At 36.4% G+C, this 8,795-nt stretch overlaps 1 long non-coding RNA gene across 1 annotated transcript in view; it reads right to left on the reverse strand.

The window, feature by feature from the left end:
- LOC149558179 (uncharacterized) overlaps positions 1 to 6,523 on the reverse strand; it is a 52,445-nt gene extending 45,922 nt beyond the window's left edge. Inside the window, exons 1-2 of the long non-coding RNA XR_016352442.1 lie at positions 6,402 to 6,523; positions 6,166 to 6,243 (exon numbers count right to left, since the gene is read on the reverse strand). This is a non-coding gene — a long non-coding RNA (uncharacterized LOC149558179). The remainder of the gene's footprint in view (positions 1 to 6,165; positions 6,244 to 6,401) is intronic.
- Between the last annotated feature and the right edge of the window lie 2,272 nt (positions 6,524 to 8,795).

An 8,795-nucleotide genomic window follows, 5' to 3' on the forward strand; every position in this document is an offset into this window, starting at 1 on the left:
GTGCCCTAAAGATAAAATTCCATAAACATAGACTGCACAATTCCAGAGCACAAAGAGCAGGAAAACTTCCTAATGAGCAAAAGGATCCTTAAAAGATAAGGAAAAAGACTTTCCTAAGTCCTATCCACATAAATTTTTCTCTGTTCTCGCCCACTCGTTCTAAATCACCCATACAAACCAGCATTTTCTTCTAGGTGGCTAGCAAATCCGCTAAATTCATATTATCTAAAGTTATAGTATGAGCATCTAATTATAACAGAACCAAAACTCTACAGTGCTAATGATTTATTTCCAATCAGTAGTCAACTAAACCCTTCAATTGAAAGGATTTAAAACAAAGAAATTTAATAGACACAATAAGAAGAAATACACAACACCAGATTTATCCTGGTTCACCACAATAGTGGCTATGTCCAGACTGCAGAGTATTAGATTAATATATATATAAAAAAATTGTTACAAAATGAGCAGGAGCAGCGTATAAAAAGGGCTCCAATAATATTACAAATGAAGAGTCTTTGGAAACCAAGAGACTCGCTTATTGGAGGGAAGAATGATGTGACTGTTGGCCTTCACAATATCAACAAACTCCCACCTGAAGGACAACCAATGCTGCAACTGATCACCCAATACCCTGCTCAAAGAATGATCTATCTTTTCTTCACAAGCCCAAGAGAAGTTCTAGCACATTCTAACTTCTCTTTGACAACAACCTTTGTGAATATATCAGCCGGATTGATCTCGGTGTCAATCTTGACAACATTCAGCTTGCCCTCTTTGACTGCATGATGAACAAAGTGAGCATGTGCATCAACATGCTTGGAGCGACATTGTGATGACTTATTATGTGCCATGAAGATCGCACTATGGCTGTCACAAAACAAATTATATTCATTTTGATGAACTTTCAAGTCACCAAGTAACTGCTAAAGCCAAATCATTTCCCTTGCACCTTCGAAAAGAGCTAAGTATTCAGCTTCAGCTGAAGAAAGAGCAATGCAATGTTGCAACCGTGAAGCCCAACTGATCGCAGCTCCAGCAAATATGAAGGTGTAACCTGTGGTAGACCTTCGTTTGTCCAAGTCTCCAGCAAGATCAGAATTAGTGTAACCTTGTAGTTGAACTTTGTTTTCGCCAATACATAAAACATAATCTAAAGTACCTTTTAGATACCTTAGTATCCATTTGATGGCTTATCAATGAGCTTTTCCGGGATTGCTCATGAACCTGCTCACAACTCCCACTGCATGAGCAATGTCGGGGTGAGTAGAAACCATAGCATACATAATGCTACCAATGGCTGATTTGTAGGAAATTTTCTCCATAAATTCTTTTTCTTCTTGTGTTTTAGGACATAATTCAGAACTTAATCGAAAATGACCAGCAAGAGGAATAGGAGTTACTTTTGCATCAGCCATTCCAAATCTTTCAACAACTTTGTCAATGTATTGTTTTTGAGACAAAGTGATTTCCCTCTTTTTCCTATCCCTTGTGATTGTCATGCCAAGAATCTTTTTAGCTGCCCCTAAGTCTATCATTGCAAATTTGCTTGCCAATTTTTGCTTCAACTCATTAACTATTCTTTTGTTTGTGCTAGATACTAACATGTTATCAACATAAAGAAGAAGGATGACAAACTCACCACTCGAAAGTTTCTTGAAGTAGACACATGGGTTTGATTCACATCTTGTGAATTATGCTCAGCCATGAAGCGATCAAATTTTACATACCACTGTCTTGGGGCTTGTTTGAGGCCATACAAGCTTCAATTCAATCTGCAATAAAGATGTTCATGTCCCTTCTTTACGAACCCTTGAGGCTACTCCATGTAAAGTTCTTCTTCTAAATCACCATGTAGGAATGCAGTTTTCACATCAAGCTGTTCTAACTCAAGATCCCACGATACTACTAATCCCAAAACAGTTTGGATAGTTGTCATCTTGACAACCGGTGAGAAGATTTCATTGAAATCTATCCCTTTTTCTTGATCAAATCCCTTGACCACCAATCTGGCTTTGAAGTGTTTATTGCCTTCTGCTTCGTCTTTCACACGATATATACACTTGTTCCTAAGTGGTCTTCGATTAGGTGGAAGAGAGACCAAATCCCGGGTTCGATTCATTTATCACTATTGACATCTTTGAGAGCTACTTTGAATGTAGACGGTTCTGAAAATTCTGAAACTAGAATTGAAGGCTCTGCTTCTTTAGCGTACAATAATTCATAATCAGAATATTTGGCTGGTATTCTCCTTTCTCTAGTAGACTTTCTTAATTGTGGCTCTCCGTTCTTTGTTTGAACTAATTCAAATGGAGAACCAGTTACTCTAGTTCGTTGATTTAAATTTTGAATACCCCTTCTACACTCGCGCATTGGACTTTGGTCATCGATAGTAGTTGAATTGGTGAGCTCTGTATTTCCTTTAATATTTCTTACATCCATGTTGGACGTCCCAGACTCATGAGGGAGTGAAAATCTATCATCGAGTTCCATTCAAATTGTGTTTGGCTGCTCACCAATAAAGTCCCTTGGATGGGAGAGTTTCTGCAAAGGAGGTAAATTTGATAGATCCCCTGAAGACTGCTGTCAAGATTGATATATGCCCACTGTAGTGTTGTAGTGAGAAGCAGAGTATGGCACAAGCCAATTAGCGGAAATACCATGGCCCGTGCCCAAAGCGGGTGTTTGATACTACAGATTAATTGCCCCCTACGGATTTACTTCTGCAAATTGCATCCACGGATTAGCTTGTGCAACTTGCAGATTAACTTGTGGAACCTGCGAATTGACCTTGGTGGATGGAGCACCACGGGGTCTTACTTGTGCGACTTCTAACGTTTCCTGTGAATTAACTTGCCCGAGCCCAAAGCGGGTGTTACACATAGCAAAGTCTTCATAGCCAGTGCTATTCACTATTGGCTATGAACATCTATGGGTGGACTGTTGATTAAGTGACTGTTCCCCTTGGCTTCCCTCAAAAACAGAGTCTTCTCGGCTGCAGTGGGTGGAGTGCTTAGTCCCACGTGTGTCCTCCAGTGATTTGCCATCGTGCCTTATTCCTTTGCAACTACCTTGGCAGTGAATGTACTCTGTTTCACAGACCTGAGGTTGTGAAGATATAGGCCAAGCATCTGATTGATTTATGGTAGTGAACTGTTCTGAATTTGCACTTTCATTGTGATAACTTCCCGAGTTGAAGAGGGAATCTTCTTGTTCATTATGCCATGTATCCGTATGCCATGTATCCTCTGAGGAAGAGACAGAGGCAGGAGCAAGAACTGATGTAGGAGAGAGGTTATTTGTTGGATACAACAACTGGTTATTGCCATGCTGAGAGTGTGTGCCATTACTCATCATATCGAGTAAAGGAATGAATTCTCTATTAGGAGTCTCGTCTTTAGAATGAGGAAACACCTTCTCATTAAAGATGACATCTTTGCTCCTAATGATCTTCTTTTGAGTTAAACTCCAAAGCCTGAAGCCAAACTGACCCTCTCCATATCCAACAAATATGCAAGGTTCGGATTTAGGATCTAGCTTGCTTCTCTTTTCTTTGGACACATGTGCAAAAGCCTGACAACGAAAAACTTTAAGATGAGAGTAAGAAATTCTTCTACCTTGCCATTCCTCTTCCGGAATTCCGAAGTTCAACCTTGAAGAGGGACTCCGATTAATGAGATATACAGCTGTATTACATGCCTCAGCCCAGAATTCTTTTCCCAAACCTACATTTGAAAGCATACACCGAGCTTTCTCCATTATTGTCCTGTTGAGTCTTTTCGCTACCCCATTTTCTTGAGGGGTGTAGGGTACAACTTTCACCCTACGAATACCATTATTTGCACAATAATTGTCGAACTCCAGCGAACAAAACTCACCTCCATTATCCATTTTTAAACATTTGATCTTATGACCCCTTTGGTTTTCAACAAGAGCTTTGAAAACTTTAAACTTAGAAAAAACTTCAGATTTATTTGCCATCATGTATATCCATATTTTCCTAGTACAGTCATCAAGGAACGTAACAAAAAAATTTGAACCTCCTAAAGAGCTTACCTCAACCGGACCAAAGACATCCAAGTGTACAAGTTCCAATGGTTTTTCTTTGAGATTATGTCCATCTTTCAAGAAGCTGACCCGCTTTTGCTTTCCATAAAGGCAATGTTCACAAAATTCTAAATTTGCTGATTGGAGACCCGGTAGTTGATCCCTTTTGAGCATTATCTCAAGGCCTTTTTTGCTCATGTGGCCTAATCTTTGATGCCAAATTGCTGCATTGCTGCCCATGACTGTCATAGTAGCCCCTATTTTAGTAGGCTTCTCAAGAAGATAAAGATTACCAACTCTGTTTCCCTTGGAAATGATTCTTGAACCTTTGGTAACTTTCCAAGTATCTGGATATAAGAATGGATAATATCTTTGTGCAAAGAGCTGACTGACAAAAATTAGATTTCGCTTTAATTTGGGAACATGGCGAACATCTTTTAACAACCATTGCCCTCCATCTTCTAGCGGTAACAAAATGTCACCTTTGCCAACTATTTCGTAGGATTTGTTGAAACACAAGAAATACCTCTCCAAATTGACCACCATGGTAGTTTGTGAAACAATCAATACATGAAGTAGCATGGAAAGAAGCTCCGAAATCTATCACCCAAGAATCTGATTTTGTGTCACTTGTAGAAAGAACTAAAGCACTTTCATCTTTCTCATAGGTTGTATTTGCTTCCATGTTTCTCACATTTTCTTGTGCTTTCTTGTAAGCTCGACAATTTCTCTTTGTGTGGCCAGGCTTACCATAAAATCAGCATTCACCATTCCTACCTCTTGACCTTGAACGATTGGGTGACTTTGATCTTCATAGATCATTCTTTGAGTAGGGTATTGGGTGATCAGTTGCAGCATTGGTTGTCCTTCAGATGGGAGTTTGTTGATATTGTGAAGGCCAACAGTCACGTCATTCTTCCCTCCAATAAGCGAGTCTCTTGGTTTCCAAAGACTCTTTATTTGTAATTATTATTTCCTCTATGATGGCTTTTCTTCCTCTTCTCTCAGTGCTGACCATAGTGAGAGCATCACCGGATGAGGAGTCTTTGTTACTCCTTCTCATGTCTTCACTTAATAAAGTGGCAACAACTTCATCGTAGGCCAGCTTTGACTTCTTAGAGTTTGAAGTACTTACAGCTGTAACTATGGGATCCCAATTGTCAGGTAAAGAACATAACAAGATGATGGCTTTGGATTCGTCATCTTGAGTCATACCAACCGAGCTTGCTTGACATAGTAGGGTATTCAAATCATTTATATGATTGGACATCGCAGTCCCTTCCTTCATTTTTAGTTTGTAGAGTTTCTTCATAATGAAGATTTTGTTTGCAGCCGACACCATTTGATACATATTCTGAAGTTTGTCCCAAACTTCTTTCGTTGACTTCTCATTTGAGACATTGAACAAGACATTTTTCGCTAGCGAGAGAAAAATGGATGCCATCGGCCTTCTCATCCATCTTTTCCCAATCTTCATCAGTCGTTGTAGACGGTTTCTTAGACTTTCCTTCGATTGCGAGAGCCAAGTCTTGCTTAACCAGCAAGGAGCGCATCTACACTTTCCACAGGCTGTAATTCTTGCCTGTAAATTTCTCTATTTTCAAATCCTCCATCTTTTCGAAAAATTCAACACCAATTTCCTCTGATACCAATTGAAAGGATTTAAAACAAAGAAATTTAATAGACGCAATAAAAAGAAATACACAACACCAAATTTATCCTGGTTCACCAGAATAGTGGCTACATCCAGACTGCAGAGTATTAGATTAATATATATAAAAAGATTGTTACAAAATGAGCAGGAGTAGCATATAAAAACGGCTCCAATAATATTACAAATGAAGAGTCTTTGGAAACCAAGAGACTCGCTTATTGAAGGGAAGAATGACGTGACTGTTGACCTTCACAATATCAACATCAATTGTATCTATGAATCAATCAAAATAAATCATAGATCTGAAAATATATATGAACTAATAGCTTGGCAATGTCTCCCATCCCTTCCTTTAGAAAATTACAGAGTAGGAAAGGAAAAGAGAAAAAAAACGCTGCATGCATCATTTGTTCTATAAATAGATGAAAAATATCAATCCAAAAGGTGAAGAGAAATTTAAATACCTCTGGTTCGCCTCCATTTTCACTTCATTCAAAGATACACATATCCCCTAAAAGGACATATCTGAAACTCCCTGCACACTTCAAGACAATAGCAAGAATAGCAAGAAATCAGTATATCATAAATAATTTAATCACAGAGCCAATAAAACTGTAAACACCCCTAAAATGTCTTAAATGGTATAAATAAAAGCATTCGCAAATGGGGCATATAGCATTTGAAACCAATAAAACCTTACCATGAAATGGAGCGGTGCACAAAAATTACAGTCAGCGAAGACGAACAATTCTTCAAGCCTCAAATTAAATGTTCTAAAAAAAGTGGGCTTTCTCAAGGCGACTCCACTGCTAGATAACCGTTGAAGATGGATGGCTCTGCATCCCTCAAGGACCACCACACGACAAAAGAGGAGCGGAGAGGAATCTAGCCGTTGCGTTTTAAAATTCAAACTCGAGAAAAAGAAACATTTCAATAGAAAGGTCGCCATGGTCGGGTAAAAGCCATATTTGCAAACTTCCCTCGTTACTTTGTTTAATCCCTATCGGGTTAAAAATATTATGGCAAATGACCACTCAAATAAGCTCTATTGTAAGGAGAAATGACTCAACGCTTAAATATAGTCATTCATAATTTTTTATTAACAATTTAAACGTCGTATAAAAAAAAAAATTAAGTTGTTTCATTAATACATGTAATAAATAGTAAAACTGAATTAATTTGATATAATTTTTTTTTTTTTTTTTTAGCTTTTTCAAATCTATGGGTAAGAGGTTGAAGCCAAGATTAAATATTAACATTATTGTACTTAATTATCATTATTTGTTTATCTTAAGTAGAGTTGAATCCAAGACCCCCCCACATAAAGGGCTCACAATTTATTGTTGTGTTGTAAGCTTTTACCTTAATTTGATTTAGATTTATGATATGGTAAATTTTAGAAAACTTGAAAGTTAAAGTATTATAACATTTAGTTAATTTTAATGACAGATCTACAATTATTTAATATTTTAATCATAATATTTGAGTCATGCTCTATAATAAATTACATATGGATGAAACAATAGTAGAACAAGAGCTGCATGCAGATTGAGTCCTTGCCTTAGGGAGGAGCATAGGAGAAAGTGGAGTAGGAAGATGAAGAAAGAGTAGTTTTATCCCAATAATTCAATCATGATCAATCTTCCCATAATTGTACATACAATTAAAGATAAAAATCTTTTCACTATTATATTTTTGAAGATTATTCTAATGCTAATAATACTTCCACAATTTAACTGTGGATGTTTTTCAATATATGTCCACTAAGATGCCTGTAACTACAACATCCCTTTTTAGTTATCTTTTGATGGATGTTCATAACGTAAGTTACAAAGCTTCCTTTCAAATATCAACTTCCAAACAAGAAATAGTAAGAACCTAGTTCAAAATCCACAACCATACATTAAACAACAGAAGAAAGATTCTAAGGATAAAGCTAGTGTATAAGATTAAGGTAAGACTAATACCATTAACATGAACTAGAAACTATTGTAGCCACAACAAAAACATAAGGTTGGGATCAAAATTTTCCTTTCATATTTTGAAATTTTTATTAGCATTGTTATGAAAAAGTCTTAACTTATCACTTATTGGTCACCATTAATTCACAAACAATAGATTGGTAAACAATGTAGTAGACCTCTTGAAGAGGATTTGGGGTTCTTTGGTATGTATAAATACGAATTTCCATTTCTATAACCTTATGTGAAATTGAGATATGGAAATGTACACATAAGAATTTTTAAAACAAAAATGTAAATTGACCTAACATTCTTTATTCTAGAGCCTTATGAAAATACAATTGAATTTAGACCAAGGAAAACACCCATTTAAAAATAAATAAATAAAGTGTAAATTTAATTGAAATTCATATCCTAAATTCATTTATTGACATAAATTCTACCCTCTTAGAAAAAGGTAGGGAAACGTGAGGAGGGTGGGGAAATGGAGGTAGCTTTATGCCCCATTACATTCAATGGAGATATCTTTTAACAAACACTTGAGCTATGCATGTTCACATTATATTTTATATATGGAATTGAACTATTAAAATGAATTTCTAATATGGAAACTACTACTAATCATTTGTCTCATTTTTTTATTGTTTAGTGCAGATATCATTGCTCTTCCAACTACAAAACAATCTATCTTCACTTGCTTGATGTCTTGAACAATGAGTCTATATATGAAAATAAGGCAAAACAAAATATAGGAAAATGGCAACCATCTATTTGCTAGATGCCAAATATTACTTTTGTCCACTTGAATTGAAGTTGTACAAAACTACAATGCATCTTCACTTGCTTGATGTCTTGAACAACGAGTCTATATATAAAAATAAGGCAAAACAAAATATAGGAAAATGGTAACCATCTATTTGTTGGATGCCAAATATTACTTTTGCCCACTTGAATTGAAGTTGTACCAAAGTACAATAGGGAAATAGACAACCTCTCCTAATATGTAATAAAATACATTTCATTTTTATGCTTCAAACTCAGCTAGGGAACAATATGCAAAATAAAAATATATGTAGCTAAGCGTGAGGACAACAGTAATATCACATAATCCACACCTGGGGAATATAGAAAAA

Source organism: Cupressus sempervirens, chromosome 5 (assembly GCF_028749045.1).
Source record: "Cupressus sempervirens isolate cs-2001-9-10 chromosome 5, ASM2874904v1, whole genome shotgun sequence".
Lineage (NCBI taxonomy): Eukaryota > Viridiplantae > Streptophyta > Pinopsida > Cupressales > Cupressaceae > Cupressus > Cupressus sempervirens.